The sequence below is a fragment of the Pelodiscus sinensis genome, chromosome 18 (assembly GCF_049634645.1).
Source record: "Pelodiscus sinensis isolate JC-2024 chromosome 18, ASM4963464v1, whole genome shotgun sequence".
NCBI classification, from domain to species: domain Eukaryota; kingdom Metazoa; phylum Chordata; order Testudines; family Trionychidae; genus Pelodiscus; species Pelodiscus sinensis.
Window position 1 is genome coordinate 21444398 of NC_134728.1, and position 18265 is coordinate 21462662.

Genomic DNA, 18265 nt, shown 5'->3' on the forward strand with positions numbered 1-18265 from the left:
AATTATGTTTAACCTGGGACAAGAGTTCTTTTTAGGTTTTATAGGACAATATTAAAATAAATAAAATAATTTATGACTGATTGCATGAGAACATATGATGGAAGCATTCAGAGATGACAGCTAACTACTGAACTTTTTATGTACATTTGTTGCAGTTGTGCATTTAATCACAGAAACTTCAAATGTAGCTGAAGATCAAAAAATGGAGCTTTGACCACTTGGGCCATAATATTTAGAAAACGCATTATGTGTTTTTGTAGCAGCCATCAAGACACAGTTTGATTTACCTCATCTGTGATACAGGACAAGATGTTTATTACAAAGCATGTAGCTACTATCTGATGAAGACAGAAAAAAATACTTAAGAACCAACCTTCCAGTAGGGTTGCCAGATGGCTGAAACAAAAATACTGAACATCCCCCCCTCCCACCCCAAAAAAAAAAACCACAGGGAAAAAATTTTGCTGAAGGAAAATAAAAAAGGGAGGGGGACCAAAGTTGTTGAGCAAAAAAAAAACCAAAAACCCGGACACGCTTCATGGTGGGGGGAGAGAACCGGCCAGGAAGGGAGCAGTGCTGGCCAGGAAGGAGAGCGCCTGGAAACAGATAATGGGAGGAGTGCCAAAGGGGCTGGCTGGGGAAGATGGGGGGGACAACGGGAAGCAGGGCTGGTCGTGGCGGGGAGGGTCGGGTGGAACAGGGCTGGCCGCAGGATATCAGGGGAGAGGGGACCGGCCGGGAGGGGGCAGGTCTAGCCTGGAGTAAGGGGGGGCAGGAAGCACAGCTGGGGGGCATCGGGGGCCGTGAGGGTGGCCAGGAGAAAGGGGGCCGGAAACAGAGCTGGAGGGGTGAGGAGTGCAGCGGTGCTGTCTGGGGGAGATCAGGAAGAGGAACAGGCCAGCGGGAAGGAGAGCTGGGGTGGGTCGGGGACCGCAGGGCTGGCCAGGAGGAAGGGGGAGCGGGAAGCACAGCTGGTGGGGTGGGTGCCACGGCACTGGCCTGGAGGAAGGAGGGGGGGGCGGGAAGCAGAGCTGTCGGGGTGGGGAGAGGTACAGCGGTGCTGGCCGGAGGAGATTAGGAAGAGGAACGGGCCGGCGGGAAGCAGAGCTGGGGGGAGGTGCAGGGGGGCTGGCCAGAGAAGATCAGGAGAGGAAGTGGGGAAGAACTGGCCGGCCGGGAAGGTGGGGGGTGAGCAAATTGGCCGGTGGGGAGCGGGACTGACCTGGACACTTGCTGCCTGTCCCGCACAGGCTCCCAGCGATGCACAAGCGAGGAGGAGGCTTCCCCTCCTCCTCACAGTCAACCGACTGAGGGCTCCTGGTGGCAATCACGGCCCCGCCTCCCAGTTGGGACTCCCAGCCGCTCCCCCTCGTCCACGCCAGGCTTCCGTCCGGTGCGCAGCCAGAAAAATCAGAAAATACCGGACATTACACATGTCCGGTATTTTCTGATTTTTTTAACCGGACATAGCGTGCAAATACCAGACTGTTTGGTACAATACCGGACACCTGGCAACCCTACCTTCCAGATACAATATATAAGAGAAACAGTTGCCCTCAGACAACACTCTGAGCCCCTTCCTCCCCATGGTTCACTGTTCCGTACATAATTAGGTGGGGAAATATAATGGACTGTCTCTCTCATTTGTACACCAATATAAAAGAGTGAGAGGTTTCCAAAACACTTAAAGGTAGGCCAAGAGAAATCAATGGTTGGCAGTGAGCCTTAGTATTAATTTAGAAAGTCCTGAAAGACCTGGGCTTTGGGGCATCCTAACCAGTTTCATTTCTTATGTTGGATTTGAAATCAGATGAGCCTGTTTTTACATTCATCTGGTTTGTTGAGGAGCTAAAGTGAGGACCCTTTGCCAAGAAATTAGATGCACTCCTTAGTTCTCTAGAGCCATCTGACTGTCAGGCCTGGTGTGTGGCCTATCCTTTCTCCTTGTGAGAAGGAGTGATTCTGTTTTGCCCAGTGGTGGGAGGAACATATTTATTCAGTTAGTTTGTTTATAGTTTGATACAGCACCCCGTGGCTTGGTGTTGGGCACTTCTATTAAAAATAAAATGCTGTGACCTCACTCTGAGAGGCCTTGGCAGACAAGACAAATAAAGATCTTTCTGATCTATATTTAAGGAAAAGACCAAAAGCAAACTGGCCTTAGTCAAGGTCACCTGCCAGACAAGGGCAAGTGTGTGTAGAATTCAACTGTGCAGAGTTTTAAATGGTCTTTTAGCTCTGATATTCATCCATGCATAATAAAAGTAAAGATTGAAGTAAAGCTTTTGGGTTTAACTACTGTATGGCGATGGTTGCTTTCTGGAGCAGTCATGCATTTGCTTTTGATCCCTTTGGAATAACAGGTGTTTTCTAGTCTTTTCTGTAATAGATTTCTGTTTGGTGAAGCTGCTTTGGAGTAGAGAAAAAAAAAGAAAGATATATAACAGCTAGAAAGTATGACATGTCTGACCATAATCCACACCAGAAAGTGAAAGGAAATTAAAACTGTACAATACTGATGGAGCGGGAGAGAGGTGAAGGGGACAACTGCCCTGGGGACGGCAATTCTAAAGATTCCAAGGGGCTCTAAGGATTGTGGGGGGCTGGCGTGGCGCACTCCCAGCAGTGCTGAGGGTTGGCTCCTCTGACCCCTACCCCTTCCATGAGGGCGGAGCCAGCCTCCCTCCATCCTGCCCAGGCACCTGACATGTCTGTTGGCTCATCTGTGTACATAGAGAGAATATAAAGAGTGTCACTGATCATATCTTGTATCGTTTCTGAATGCCACCCTTTGGCTTGGTAATAGAGTGACCAGGCAACTCTATAACTGTTCTCCTGAGCATGCTGCTGTGCAGGTCTCCAGCCTGGGGTGTAGTCAATACCATGCTAGCTGGTCATTAAAGGTGCCCAGTTTCAGAGCACAGAGAAGATTCCTTCATGAATTCCTTACAAATGGCCTTGAGTAGTCTGTGATTTATCCAGATATTTACCATAATAAAAGCCCCTGCTCGAGAAAATGGGAGTGTTATTATGGGCTCATTCCTGCTCACCTAACATGCACAGCTCCTAGTGGAAGTTTCCAAAAAGTAAAAGGGGAGGAGGGTTTTGTTCCACGGAAGTGCAGTGTAACGGAGAGTCTTCTGGTCCAAACTCTGACACGTCGTCTCTATCTACAGTTAAATTTTTTTGGTGCAGTTCTTCATTGTGCACAGAATAAATATAGTTTTTCAGATATTTTAAGTAAATTTGTAACTTGCTAATTACACAAAACCGAACACTTTTGCCCTGCTCCTTTTCCGAGGCTCCACCCTGACCACTCCATTTGCCCCCCCCACACACACACACACACTGTCGTGCACTTTCCCGCACCCTCACTCACTCGCTCATTGTCATTGGGCTGGAGTGTAAGAGGGGTGAGTGCTCCAACTGGGGGTGCAGACTCTGGAGTGGGGCTGGAGCTGAGGGATTCGGGGTGCAGGAGGGAGCTCGGGGTTGGGGCAGGAGTGCAAGATGCAGGGGTTTGGGGGTTCAGGAGGCAGATAAGGGCTGGGGTAAAGAGGGTGGGGTTTGGAGGGGTGCAGGATGCCACCTCTGGAAGAGAGTTTGGGTATGGGCTGGGGCTCAGGACTGGGGCAGAGGTTTGGGGCACAGAAGGAAGTTCAGTGTGTGGGCTCCCTGCCTGGCTCCCTGTGGCCCCTGGGAAGTGGCTGGCATGTTCCGCCAGCTCTCGGAAGTGGAGGAAGATTAGGTGGCTCTGTGCGCCATCCCTGCCTGCAGATTCCACTCCTGCAGCTCCCATTGGTGTCCCAGCCCTCGAGGAACAGAAGAAAATGCTGGCCCTTCCTAGGAGTCATGGGGTGTCGGGTAGAGAGCCTGCCAGCTCTACACCAACCGGACTTTTAACAGTTCCATCAAAAATGGACCTGGCAAGCCTATTGATATACTGTATATCCATGGTGTCCAACCCTCTAGCCACTAGCTACATGTAGCTATCTGTCCGGTTGAGTGTGGCTAGTTTGACATAGCAGTAGCCACTATGGTGGCTATTGCTTCAGAACTGGTTAGACACCACAGCTGTACATGAAAACCATAATAAAAGCATTGAGCTTATCTTATATTGACTATGCTAAATTGTAGGGCTTTCTTGGTCTTGGAATAATATTGTAGTGAGATTTTTATCATGTTAAGATAAATGTTTTCCCTTCTAATGTCCTATCACTTTCTACTTTTGTCCTTTAGAGGGCTGTCAACCCGTTTTTGTAATCTAGAAATTGGTTTTAAATTTTATTGTAGATGTATCCGCTTTTCCCTACTGTTGTGGCCACTCTTTGTACTCATTAGGAAATTGACAGAATGACTCTTTGCTATTACTTTTATTCCATATATTGGAACCTCTGGCAAGGAAGCAAAATTGATATTTGAGACAGATGTAATATTTTATATTAAGAATTGATGTTCTCTAGTCTACTGACACAGGGAAGGATTCACCTAAAATGTTTTAAAAGTGTAAGTGTTTGTAAGATGGATTTTTAATGTGTTGGATGTAAAAGGGAGAGAGAGAGAATTCAGAGTTAGATTGCGTATGCAAAACTGTTTTTACTTAGTTATTTAGGCAAAATTCTTACTGAAATTAATGAGGTTGAATCTAGCAAACATGTACAAGATACTACAATAATTAATCCCGCTGAAGTCCTCCCACTCAGCCTGAACTAATAATAGATGCTTTCCTTGAGATAAGAGAGAGGGGAATGATGTGGTAGAAGTAGTATTCTGCCTACTCCAATTACTGTACTCTCTATTCCAATTTTTGTCCCTGCCACGCAAGGGCTAGAGAAGATTTGTGCACTGGTTTGTTGTGTTCATTCTCTGTGGGCTAGACTGTCACAGGACACACACAGCAAAGCAAGGGATTAAAACTACCCCTCTTTTCCCCACTTGGCCACATTGTGACCCCTACTGCAGTGAGGGGCATTTGGAAATACTTGCCTGATGCTCTTAGTTGCATGCAAGTGAAGACAAAATGGAAAAGGGGAGCCCTGCTTCTTCCTGCTTCCCTCCCACTCCCTCACAGGAGAGAATAGCTACAGCATTGTAGCTGCAGCGACATGGGCTTCAGCAAGGTGAGCTGGTCCCCAACAGGCTTAGACAGCTCACACTGAAGCCCATGCTGCCACATCTACCTTGCTATTTTCAGCCACGTTAGCAAGGGTATAGCTAGCTCTGATATGTCTACCGGAGCTGTGGTCACATCCCGTGACTTCAGAGTAAATCCATCCTGATTTCACTTCTCTGCTCTGTTCCTGAGGCAGTGCAGCTACACTTTACCTCTTATTCGGGGCACATGGGAAAGCTACAATTTAGCCCTAGACACTATCAGTTTTGTGGCTTCATCTAACATTTTTCAATGCTTTTGAAGCCAACCAAAGCAATAAATCGTTAGGGTTTTAAAAGAATTGTGCAGTTCCCTTGCTGGCATAAGCTCAGTTTGCCTCGCTTTCATCAGTCACAATCTGTTTTGACTCTTCAGACAAAACGTTACACTTTGAGAAATCCCTTTAGAATGATACTGGAAGAGCGGGTTCTGGGATGTGGGAACCGTTCTGTTTCAGATCCTTCCCTTTATGAATTCTAGTTCAGGGAATTAGATGCACTTTTGAGATCGCGAAGGTGGAAGACACCGCTCTGAATGCTTCTCTAGACACTTAATTTCTTCACCTTGGAGGAACCAATTAACAAATCCAGAACCTGTGATTTCCTCCCAGAAGGTTATATGAGTGAAATGGGGAATGGTAAAAATTAAGGGACACTATCCTAGAATGTAAATGTGATTCTTCTCTCTTGTGCCGTTGTAACTATATCGACTTATTTCCCTTTTTTTGTTACTGAGGTTAATTAATTCTAGAAGGTTTACTTAGATATTGTTTTTTATTTTTGTCTAAGACTAATCTGTATGGCCGCCTCCATTTCATAGCAAGTAGAATAAGAAGGAAGACAGGAGGACAATGGTGGACAGTAGGATGACTGGAGGCCAGAGGTGGGGAGAGGAGAGATTGTTTGAGACGCTGAAAACAGGCCAACTAGATCTCTCTGGGAAGTGAGGCTAGGGACAAGGAGCTGGGAGGGGGGGCAACATTTTAAGTGATTCAGAAAGGATAATGAGAGTGGAGGCGGGGAGGGAGGGAGGGAGAGAGGGAGACTAGGTCTGAAATAATGCTAGGAGCTAGGACCTGGGTGAGGATAATGGGACAGAGACAAGAGGACATGTGTAGGAAAGAGACAGGTTGGGAACAGGGATATATTGGAGGGGTAGGATAGAAGGGGTCAGACTTTGAGAGAATGGTCAGATGTCTGTTAACCTAGCTGAAAGTTGTCTTGGAGAACTAGATTTTATCCCTGCCACAAAGTTCCTTTGTGATGCTGGACAAGTTACTTAAACCAAATTTTTCATCGTCGCTAATTGAGTTTCTCATTTTCTGGATGCACTGGGGTCTGCTGTGCACTCTCATGTGCAACTGAAGTCAGTGGGAACTGTGCTTTGAACTTATGAAGTTCTATATAGTCTAGTGGTTTGAAAAATCAGGTTGTATGTGTCTCAAATCCAGTGCCTGAAATTAATAGCATTTTGGCATTATGGTAATGACTTTGTGCCTCTATTTTCCGTTTGTAAACTGCGTGTAATACCATCCCCCCACTTCACAGGGATGTTGTGAATATAAACTAATTGATTGTTTGTGAAACATTCTGATATCATAGTGCAACATAGAAAAGCTCATGGGGAAATTAATACTGTTGCAGGGTTGGAGTAGTATGCAGTAAATAAAGCATGAGGCCACACATTGAACAAGGAGGGAAAAAACAAAATATTGAATAGCTGCTCATTAAGTAAGCACCATTCAATCTGTGAACTCCATGAGGCAGTGGTCCTGTGGGAAAAAGGTATCTAATTGTGTAATTAAAAACTGCATTAGAATTTGTATGGATGGGGGGACCAAATTAAGGTTGAACTGGCACACTTAATTTTGATTGTTCCTAACTTCTAAGTGCTTAATAGTGTTATTTTAATGTAAATTGTATGTGTGCAATATAAATATATGGACTATTCAGAGTTTTTTAAAGTTTGATTGCTGTTCGGCTGGCTCTTTCAGTCACAAGGACGCCTCGTGCTCTGTAATATGTTAATTACTGATTTAAGGCACTCTTAATGTGTTCACTGTAATATTTACTGGTATTCTAAATGCATGTCCATGAAGTTGTTATAATATGCAAATGGCCTGGGAAGCTTTAAAAACAGTCTGAGTTCTCTTTAAAGCCACCCTGAGACGCACTTTCCATTTGGTTTTACAATAGAGCTTCTCTAATTTTCTAATTTACTTAATTGAAAATCCGGTAATAATCACAAATATACCATGTTTTTCATCCCATTCTCGTAACAGATTTAAAAGCAGATGACAGGGAGCGATCTTATTTCTGACATTGCTACTTTTACCAGTACTGTACTGCTATACTTTGAGCTCTAATTAAAACCAAATTACTCTTTGCAAAAGAAATGAACATTGCACTTTTCTGATGTGCTATCTGTGATATTTTTGATTCTCTTACTCATTTAGTTACTAATTTGTAAAAAATTTCCCATTTTCTAATGTGAAGCTCTACTGCAGCATCTCTTATAACAAAAAAAAGTGAAGATGTAGATAATTTCTTCTTAATATTTTAACATGGATTATTATTTGCCAGATAAGACACTGTAAGCCTGATATTTGATAATCACTCTACGCCTTATATTTGATAATCACAGTGGCCTAAACATAACCACAATGATCTAGATGTAACCAGCCATTTATAATTGTGAAGAACAATACAAGCATTTGGCAATTAATAACCTGTTTTGGCAACAGTAGGAAGTAGCAGCATGTGTGTGTCTGAATTATATAAATTCTCCCACATGTCAAACTTCAGAATTGGCGCATGAATGCAATAATTGGAATTAAACATATTGTTTATCATTATATTTCCACACATTGCTGTCAATGTATTGCAGCTTGTAAAGAAAAGACATTAAATATTTAATTTGCTGCAACTTGTTATTCTGTTGACAAAAAATATTCAGACATGAAATTCCAGAGGAAAGACACTTGACAGTGTGATGAATGTTGCCGAAGTTTAATCTTGGGATGATTATCTACAAGGAGTCATTCGGAATTGTGCTTCACATCTCAGAAAGTCTTAAACCTGTGACCAAATAAGTGGCAGAAGCATGTATCATATGCAGACCTTACTTCCACATAAACTAATCACAGACAGTTTGAAGGAATATTTGCATTTATTACAAATACGCAATTTCTTTACCCAGCTACACCTCTTTTAAAAAAGGTAGCTGGAATCTGAAAGTAAAATGCTTAGCAATGTCTAAGAAATACTTTTCTAGTCACTAAAGAGCCCCTGGCCCTACAAACATGATCAAGAATTTGCTTAATTTCCCCAGTTCTGCACCTGTTATCCCACTGGCTGGGAGATTTATCAAATTGTGTCCAAGTTGTAGAAGTTAACTTGTCTACCCTGCTCATCACAGGTGTTATATGCATAGATGGTTTACAATGTGTCATATGTCACCTATCTTAGGAATTAATGTACCATGGTATGCAGTCCTAAAGCAATCACCTACTGTAATTCAATTATTGCCTGCTGAATTTTCCAAAATATTTCTCAATACCATAGATCATTCACATAGCAGTAAGGGTACTGAATGATGGACAGTTGAGTTACATGAATTAAAACAAAATACTTTGTAAGCCCCAGAGCTTTTAAACTTATAAACAGATGCTAATCAAGACTAGGTTGCCATGGAGAGATGATGGACCAATGCCAGTATTTTACTCCGAGGATTTTCAGGATTCCTCTGATTAGCAGGATTAACCAAGTCTCAGCTGTGAGGCAGAAGGATTGACCATCCTGCTGTCAGTTTGATGTTTTACTGGTGCTTGTTTTTGTTTATTTTTTGAATCAAATAGTATCTCCAAAGTTTATTTCATCAGCTTTAAATCCTAACAGAGCTATCAGAATGCTCTGATCAGTTATCAGGTGACAGCTAGTATGCATGAGTTGCAGGAGTACAAGGTGGTTCCTGACTTAACAATGGAACCAATCTGATCAAGGTCCAGGCTAAGGTGTAAATAACTCTCAAAGACAAGCTTAATGGTTCAGTTGGGTAATCTGATGCTACGGAGGGATAATTTTTGATGCCGTGCCTTTTGACCTTTGTAATAGATGAGAGGGAATCAAGAATGTTACCATTGAGAACAGCGTTTTCTCAAGGTCCACGTCCAAGGGTACTCACAAAAACTTAACACAAAAAATAGTACCAGTTAAATGTGTAGGCTAATGCAGAAAGTGCTTTTAGCAATATGCTTCAATTTGAATGTTCTGAAATTACTGGTGGGTTAATCAAATCTCTATCATGAAATTTACCAGGGGCCCATGCTGTGATCTGCAAGGCTTTCAAGAAGCTTGATCTCTTAGCAGATCATCTTCTGACACTCCAGAACAAATGAAGGGAGCTCATGTCCTTGTTTTTCCATTGTGTTGAAGTTCTATTTTCCCTGAGTAGATACTGGGGAAAATGAGGACTTAACCTATACTCTGCAAATCTTGTGCTCCCACTTTTGGGGTGATGGGTATCAAAGTTTGTATTCTGGGTTTGACACATTTTGTGGTTTGTTTACTTTTCAGACTTCGCCTTCCACAGTGTACTTCTGCCTCAGCCTAGAAACGGAAGTTAAGACCCTTGTCTTTTCCCACCTGAATGCCAGCCAAGCTACTCCAGGGTACTCCTTTCCTGAGTGATTATTGAGGGTATGTAAGGATAACACAAACTGTACCTGATGAAAAAGAAAAGGGAGCTCTCTGTGTCAGAGGAGGTTTGTTTTGCCTTATGAAGGCATGAAATATTGCTTGGAAGTGTTTTAAATGGGATGGGGTTAAAATTGTTCTACTTTGTTAGTTGAGAGATTAGGAAATTAGTTTTGGGATTGAAGCACAAATAACTGGTCCAGTAAAGGTGTGTTCTAATTTAGGACATAGAATGTAGCAGTTGACATACCTCTGATAATTCACGCTTTTATCTGACTATGCTTACTCGGTATATACATATTGTCCAATATACTGAGCGGTAGCAGATCTCTATTCTAAAAATGGCTGCTTGTCTCCTTTCATGGCTGGACTGAAGGTTTGATCCTGGCTATAGGAGCTATCTGGAAAGGGAAAGACTATAATAGAAATTATGAACTAAAAACACAGGTTAAATCACTGAGTCCATTACCTTGCTAAGATTTCAATAAACTCCCTGATTTCAGTAAATTTTCCTAGTGCTTTGTCTAGCGTACAGTAACTTTAATTGTCTTGGGTGATGAGGTTTCCATTGGAGGGGTCTATTCTAGATTGTACCCTGATATTCCACCTCAAATTCCTGTTCCTTGATTGCCTTTCTTCATGAGTCAGGGTAGATCTTGCACCCATTAGAGCCAGTCAAGGTTTTGTCAGTGCTGTCAGTCAGAGCAGGAGCTGGTTCTTGGAGCTTTAAGGAAAGCACTGACTGATTCCTGGCCAAGTTGTCTTCTCTGTAAGGAAGCAGAAGGTTCTATGTGGAACTCTTTCTCACCCCTGCGGGTATTTGCACAGAGCCAGCTGTGGTCTGGACCCAACTCTAATCAGATCAATTGATTCCCTAATCATCTTTTTAATTACCATGCTAAAGTAGTTAGCCACTTTGTAAAGCACAGATGAATTGTCGTGCTGAAATTTTTGAGCTTACTCATGTGAGTAAACTACTTCTCAGGATGTATAAGGAGTTCATAACTCAGTCCACTGGTATTAATGGTTTCAGTGGATACCAATGGTACTGGAGTCTACTTGCCACAAATACCACAGATAGAAATGCACACATCTGCCTGTTGCACGTTTTATCTCCAGCTTTGTCCTCATAGCTAAAGTTAAATTGGAGCAAAGGGTTTCCAGATTTGTTTCAGAAGGAGAGTTAGAAACTCTGCTATACTTCTATAAGCTGGAAAGTCGATAACATGTTCCTCCTAGCCATTAATAAATCTATTTGCGAGGGAGAACCGTGAAAAACTACTTTTGGATTAGAGTAAGCTGTCAAAAATAAATAAAAACTGCAAATACACTGATACTAACACTCCAAAAGAGCCTTGATGTGGAAAGCTGATGAGAATCCTTTTCAATGTTCATGGTTGAGCAGTGGCTTAGGGGATAAACAATTACTGTAGAGTATACTGGTGTGGGAGTTTTGCATTGAATAAACAAAACACCAAGGCTGGAGTGAACCACAGTATATAGATAATTTATTGGGTAGAGAAGATGTAACTTGTAGTGAAAGTTAACTAAACAGTATCATATATAAGCATGCTTCGAGTATTCTGAGAAAGATAATTGCCTGTTTACCAAGTACTGGCTTCACAATATCATCTGACCCAAATCCAAACCCATTTCTTGGAAGATTTGTTGAGAAGTAGATTTCCCAGTATCTGTCAGCACAGATACTATCACTTTTAATATTCTGCTTTCACTTAGGGTTATTGGACTGCTAAATCTCTGTTTGTATTATTTCATTAGTGAATGACTGGAAATGCTGTAACATCTTGCAGGGTTCATTTCTAGGTGTCTCATTTCTTCAAGCAGCCTGATTGCTGTGTTGTGCTGTACAATATGTCTCTTCGGGAGGAGCATTGTTACACTTGATTAAAAAAAATTGAATGCAGTGTCCTAACCCAAAACATGTTTTGTTGCAGATTTGAGTGAAAATGAAAAACCACACACCTGTTACAATGGATACATACATTTCATGTGTTTGAATCCTTTGTTGAACTCAGTCTTGCAATACTGGCTTTTCATAGGATATTTATTGCAACCTGCAAACAAACTTAGCGGGCATTCTAATTCACTGTAGGCAGACACTTGAAAAACCACAAAACCTACCTCAGGAGAGTAGTCATTAAGGGGACTGACCCTGCATATTATTGAGCACCCTCTATTTTCATTGAATTCAGTACTCATTCTCGTGCAGGAACAAGACCTCATTGCCTAGCTGTGGAAGTGTGAATACATAACCATCATAAAGCAATGTTTAGTACAATAGCTTAATAAACCATTTGCTTCAGAACACGAGTATTCATCTTAAAGTTTTTAGCATTTTTGTATATTCACCAGACTGCTTTCTCATGGCATCTGTTACCCTTGTATTAACATTCACAATATAATTTGTTATCCTTAGTTGGAAGTTAAAAGTACACAAATATAAATAACACTCTTAAAATCACATTGAATAAATGATCTGTTCTTGGAAAAAATGTAATGGGTTTTATATTTTAGTGTGTTTGATCTCTTTTAACCAGAGTTTTTCTTTAAAATTATCTCTGTTATACACACAATTTAAATAATTTATTTGTAACATTGTAATAGAGTTTGAAAGCGAGTTCATTACACATATTGTGTTAGAGGCATAAATATACTGACGTGCTGTAGGGGAGTGGAAATTGGAACTGAAAAGCATTCGTTCTAGTATGAAAACAAGAGATAAGCAGATGTGAAAAATGCCAGAAATGTACATTAGCAGGGAGATTGACAGAATTGCTGGGCTCCTGGGCAAGGTGTTTTGGGGGAGAGGGTTCTATGCTCCCAAAAGGGATATGGCCTTGGGCAGAAGGAATGGGATTGGGCAGCCAGCCCTTAGGACCACCCAAGGTTCCGGTAGCGATTTAAAGGACCCGAGCTCTGGCTGCAGCCGCAGTATTAGAACCAAGTTCCAGCTGCTAATTAAATGTGCGTGTAGAGTGTTCTCCAGTCTATATTTCATGTTGTCCATTTTCAGGAGTTTTGGAAAGACTGATTTTCCTAGTTTACTTCCCTATACGTTTATTGACCCTGCCGCTGCTTGAATGGTAATATTATGACACGAGAGAATCCATCACTCATAGCTCCTTCCTTTCAGTTCATTTGCATACTTGGGGAGTGTCATTATTGCCTGGCTCTCATGGCAATGGCTTCCTTTGGTAACTGACTTATCTGAGACTACCACAAGGTTATAAGGGGGTTACAAGAGAAGCTGAGATGAAATCTTACTGGTTGATAAACTCCTGCTGCGCTCCTGTAGATCTGCCCTGTGGTAAGTTACACTGTTCCTTCTCACATAGTAATTGTTATTTTCCAGAACTGTTATGGGACAAAATACAAAACGATAGCTCCTATTCATGTGTATTGTTTTAGGTGCTTCTTACAAACTGGGGGGCTGTGGCTTTCTGAATATGTACCCTTTTTAAAAAAAGCAGGAATTTTTAGATGCGTCCATACTCAGTTTTCTGTCAAACGATTTTTAATAATGAAAATAATTTAGAAGCTGCAGTAAAATTGAGGTTGCCGGGGGGGGGGAACATGCCAGGTTTCATCTTAGTTAAGTTTAGTGTAATTACTGTCTTCATATATTGATCAACATGGCACTGAGTGGTGAAATGTGGTGCTTCACAAAGAGAATAGTGTTGTCTGTAGGACAGCTGCCTCTTTTGTTGCAGAAGTTGGAAGATTTGTAGTGAGTGAAACAGGACTGCAGGAAGAGAAGGAATGGCCTTGCGATTAGGATAGTTGAATGCTCTGCCCCAGAGTCTAGAATTCTATCCCTGCTTCTGTCACTGTGTCCCTTAGTGTTGCTGGACATTTTGCAGGTTGTCACTTCTGCACGTAATTAAGTGCTTAATCATAAATGCATGGTCACAAAGAAGCTGTATTAAGGTTGATTGGGCAATGTTCATTCTGGCATTTCCTAACTTGAGAGTGCTTGACTTTGCAACCTTTTAATTCTTAACTTTGTATTGCCCAGGTTTTTTTAATTTTATAATTGAGCTTCTTGACGAGAGTAACCTTCAGTCAAATGAAGCTCTTTGTATTTTAATACCATCCACAGACATTTGTAATTTGAGGCATGATTTCAAGGAAGCCTCTAGCAAAACACCCATCCATACCCCAGTGAATCCAGTCATGCCAGCCTCATGCACCAAACACTCCCATTAAAGCCAACAGAAATGAGCCAAACATTTAGGAACGAACCTATTAGGGCATGAAGTGTGAAAACGTATCAACTGAGAAATAATTTCACAGATGTGAAAAATGCCAGGCAGCCTTTGCTTTTGCCTTTGCTCATATAAACATGTGTGCCCTCGACTGCCAGCCTGAGATGAGCAGGTATGCCAAATATATACCTTAAGCCTTATTTTCAAAGTGCAGCCTTTTAAAAGATCGTTTCCTGAACATTTCCCAGGTTGGCTTTTAATAAATGTAATATGTTTGATGCATCAACATAATCCATTCCTGATAACACTGCTTTTTCCTTCAAAATGACCTTATCCATGCCCATTTGAGTTAATAGTCACAAATCCACTATGCTTTGGGCTGTAGCACTGGAAATCTTCTAGACATGTTTGCATAATTTATGCTACTATGGACAGAAATTCTGGAGGGGTGGAGGGAAGGAATGATACCGACTCTTGACAGAAACATAATGAAATTAGACCCTTTATTGTGCGTAAGGGTTATTTATAAATATTATTTATACAACTTCATATCTTTATCTGAAAAGAAGGAAGAAGCTTGATAACCAATTAATCTTACTGCAAAAGTTTAACAATGATTGAGTTTCTGCTGAATCTTGAGTTGCAAGTCACTAGCAATCAGTATGGATATTAGCACAATTAGACCATCTATAGATCAGAAGCTATCCAATATGATATCTCTGCCCACGCAAGATGAGGCTGACTTAGAAAAATGGAACAGTCAGAAACCATTACCTCAAAAGTAAAGGGGGGGACGTATTCTTACACTGTTAGTAGAAACTGAGAGGAAAGTGAAGACTTGTACATTTAGCTGGGAAAGTCCCTACTTACATAACTTAAGCTAAGAGAAGTAGTCATAGTCACATAAATTATTCTTTCATACTATGATTTTTCTGAATTCCAAAGATTGAGTTTGGATTTCCCCCTCTGTCCCCACCCCCAACATAACCAAACCCTCTGCCCCCCTCCTGCATCCACACCTGCTCCCATATCTGGCACCCCAATCCTTTGCCCCAAACCACAATCCCCTTCTACCCTAGGTCAGAACACAAACTCCTGAACCCTCCCTTAGGTCACAAACAAAACCCCTTCATTCCAGATACTTGCCCTAGGTCACAACTGCCTCCTTCACCCAACTCTGTCCCAGATCTCACTCTCCTTCCTGTACCCCAGTCCCTTACGCCAAGCTCCCTTCTGCACCCAATCACCATCCCAGACCCTGCACCTCCTCCATTAATATCATGGAAGAGTGTGGCCCTGTCCAAAATCTTGGCATGGACCCCCATAAAAAATTATTGCCCACCCCTGTTTTAAATGCATCTGTTGGCCTTCATGGCAGTTAAATAGAAAATCATTATTCTCGTCTAATAGTTTTTCTGCTCTAAGTTTGTTCAAAGAAAGTTTATTCAACTTTTTCATTTATGTTCTTTTTTCTGTTTATAAATTAATTTTGTGGAAGCATTCTTGCTCAGACAGGCTCATGCTCTAGTCTTTCTCTGGGTACGTCTAGACTGCAGACTTTTTCAACTTTGCCATGTCCAAGGATCGTGTCTGCTCTTCCGAAATTTTTTTCAAAAGAGCAGACAAATTTTTTCAGCATCCCTGTAAACCTCCTTTTACAAGGAAGAAGGGATGTTCCGAAAAAAAGTTTTTTTTCTGACATTTGGCCCAGTGAAGACAGGCCAAATGTTGGAAAAGCCTCTTCTGAAGCAGAAGCAGAAAAGAAGCGGTTTGCAATGTGCGTATTTTTTTCTGGAAGAACTGTGTAGTATAGACACAACCTCTGTAACATACTTGCTATCAACACTGGAGATGTAATATGGAGTCTCACATGGAAGATTTCTCTCATAAAAGGTACCTTCTTTATATGTCTTTAATTTATGTAAAAGAAAGCTTATCTCTAAGGACTTGATAAATAAGAGAAGGTTTAGAATTGATCTTAAAGAATGCTGCTAAGAAATATCAATTCTATCACAGAATACAGACAGATATGAATTCACATAGGTAGGTATTAAAATCAGTGTTGTTAATCTAATTATCTTCTAAGTTCTTTCATGCAAACAAAACTAAGGGTATATCTACACTACCCCCCTAGTTCGAACTAGGGGGGGTAATGTAGTCATACGGAGTTGCAAATGAAGCCCGGGATTTGAATTTCCCGGGCTTCATTTGCATAAAGCCAGCCGGCGCCATTTTTAAATGCCGGCTAGGTCGGACCCCGTGCCGCGCGGCTACACGAGGCACGGACTAGCTAGTTCAGATTAGGCTTCCTATCCGAACTAGCTGTACCCCTCGTGGAACGAGGCGTACAGCTAGTTTGGATTAGGAAGCCTAATCCGAACTAGCTAGTCACTGCCGCGTGTAGCCACGCGGCACGGGGTCTGACCTAGCAGGCATTTAAAAATGGCGCCGGCCGGATTTATGCAAATGAAGCCCGGGAAATTCAAATCCCGGGCTTCATTTGCAACTCCGTATGACTACATTACCCCCCCTAGTTCGAACTAGGGGGGTAGTGTAGACATACCCTAAGGTTTTTAATGCTGGGAGCAAGTTAAAGAATATAAACAAAATTAGTAAGTATGCTTAAGTACTAAGCAGTTCTTTCATGTAAAATCTGCTTTCCTAGATTATCTATTCTGTGTTGTTTTTACAAAAAAGTTACAGTATCCTTGGTTTTCTTCCATTTGCCAAAATAAATGATTTAGCCTCCTTGGCTCATATACCATTGACTGTGTACACTACATTTGTTTATCTACGTTTGCCTTGCCACAAAACAACTATTAATCTCATAAGGAGATTGTCCCTTTTTTAAATCTTGTCCTAGACCAGCTGCATTTTCTGTAGATAAGAGCCAATGATGCACAGTACAAGTAAAATCTTGAACCTCATTTATCATGTGCAATGTATGTGTTCATCAGTGGTGTCACCTCAATACACATAGGAGTGTGCAGTGTTTCCTGGGAGTAGAAGACAAAAAGAACAAATACTGTGCTGTGAACTAGTACAAGACCTATGCGTTACTGAAATCCCATTTTAAACACACTTTTGCAGATTTAAGGGATGCGTAGGCCAGGTGCTGATTATATGCACAAGGGAGAGTTTCACCCATAGTATTCACGAGGTTTCAGAAGCAAAATAGATTGAGATCCAGCTAGTGCTGGGAGGGAGACCTCCAATGATGCTGTAAGAAATGGTTTGATCCTACAGCTGATGCAGTCAGTGGCCATGTTCGATGCCAGAGACCAGTATGATTCTGCATATGCAGCTTTGGGACTCCTATGTTAACCCAGGGCTCTGGCAATGTAAAGCAATTTAAAACTTGGACACTTCTCACATACATTAGAGAATGGGTCCAATTTTCCTGGCTCACTTAGAATTGGTTGATTACCTGATGCTGTCTAAATTTCCACTCTACTTCCCTTTGAATGTGGTATTCTTCATCTCTTGCCCTGAACTTTTGGGTCACTTTGCTAAGATGTGTTAAAGCACTGACTTTGAAATGGCAAGGAAAACAATAGGAAAATTAATTGTGCTTGTTTTCCCATTATGTTTTAAATCAATTGTAACTGTTAACTGTCATCCAAAAGAGTGACTGCAATTCAGCAATGAGTAAAGTGATCCATATATATAGATAGGTCCTTTTGTGAGACATGTTAAATCCTTTAAACATTTGAATGAAAAATGCTTATATTTAGCTATAGATTTGTGTCTGATCCTCATCCACTGCAGTCAGAGTGCTTTCTCTTCACTCCAATCAGCTCAAAATCAATCTATACAACTTCAGTATTAGTTATTATTAATTATGTTTTGTTTTATTTGTCATAAGTTTTGTGTTGGCACCGAATTCTGTGCTGTGTCTGGGACATAGTCCAATTATGGGGAGAGAGGGTGAAGTGGCAATAAGCCATCCCAATTTCAGGCAGTCTTGGGGTGGTTTAGCCAGCTCCCCAGAGATGTTTATTGTCAGCAGCATTGTGTTGTGGCTTCAGCTCCTTCACACACCCAACACTTCCCTTCCTGTCTCTTCCCTGTTCCTGCAATATGGTTGATGATGGGGTTTGTAAAGGGATACTCAAAAGACAGACTGTGTCTGTCTTTGACACCTTCTTTGCTGGGAAATTCTCTTATGTCCAGATTGTGAGTTTTAGATCTCC

At 41.7% G+C, this 18265-nt stretch overlaps 1 protein-coding gene across 6 annotated transcripts in view; it reads left to right on the forward strand.

Moving 5' to 3' along the window:
* Nucleotides 1-18265, forward strand: part of SULF2 (sulfatase 2) — a 322126-nt gene that overhangs the window by 101698 nt on the left and 202163 nt on the right. For 3 of the 6 annotated variants that reach the window (XM_006132193.4, XM_075901574.1, XM_075901572.1), the window contains exon 2: nt 9727-9849. The exons of the other annotated variants lie outside the window; for them this stretch is intronic. The gene's annotated coding sequence lies outside the window, so the exon portion shown is untranslated. The remainder of the gene's footprint in view (nt 1-9726; nt 9850-18265) is intronic. 6 annotated transcript variants of the gene reach the window in all.